Raw genomic sequence first — 711 nt, 5'->3', positions numbered from 1 at the left:
GGCAAATGATATAATTTCCCTCATACTACAATACTAATAATGGGCTTACTTGTGAAAATAAGCTTTTGATCTTCTGCTCTAATTTGTTTATCTATACCCTATTTATGTTTGTTGAATTAAGAAATAAATGAATAGGTCAAATATTTGATCTATATATAAAATGATACTCAGTATTTTATTGCATTTAAAATTTCAGTATACTGATACTTACCTGGCAGGGGAGATACCATGATCACGAAGGTGGTTTTCCCAGGGCGAGGCTTATCCATTGCACTCCGGATGTGCTGACCCCTGCGATTTTCCCAAATGTGGGAAACCCCACTGCATAAATTTTTGGTAGCGGGGGACCGTGTTTGCACTTTCCCCCGGTGAAGTGGTTCTTAATAATAGTTTTGAGGGTGGTACTCTGTAGTCTTAATAGGTGTTGGGTTTTTTTATTCATAAAGAGTTTTGTATACTTGAGGGGCTTACTTTACTGTGGACTGTATATAGCATAATTGAAACTTACCAATGTTCGGGTTTTAAAAACTCCTTTGGGGGCTGGCTGGGTTAGCTCAGTTAGTTAGAGCACGGTGCTGACAGAACCAAGGTCCAGCGTCCCATCCGTGTACTGGTCAGCCATGTGCAAAATAAATAAATAAATAAAATTTCAACATACTTTATTACTTACACTGTCACCAAAAACTATTCCAAGGGGTAGAAAACTTTTGT

General features: G+C 37.8%; 1 non-coding gene across 1 annotated transcript; it reads left to right on the top strand.

The window, feature by feature from the left end:
* The first annotated feature begins 203 nt into the window (after positions 1 to 203).
* LOC134374457 (U1 spliceosomal RNA) lies at positions 204 to 368 on the top strand. Its single transcript, XR_010023301.1, has one exon. It is a non-coding gene; the product is annotated as a U1 spliceosomal RNA (small nuclear RNA).
* Positions 369 to 711: the final 343 nt, after the last annotated feature.

This window comes from Cynocephalus volans, chromosome 3 (assembly GCF_027409185.1).
Source record: "Cynocephalus volans isolate mCynVol1 chromosome 3, mCynVol1.pri, whole genome shotgun sequence".
Classification (NCBI taxonomy): Eukaryota; Metazoa; Chordata; class Mammalia; order Dermoptera; family Cynocephalidae; genus Cynocephalus; species Cynocephalus volans.
The sequence above is the reverse complement of the archived record's forward strand: the minus strand, read 5'-3'. Positions and strand labels throughout refer to the sequence as shown.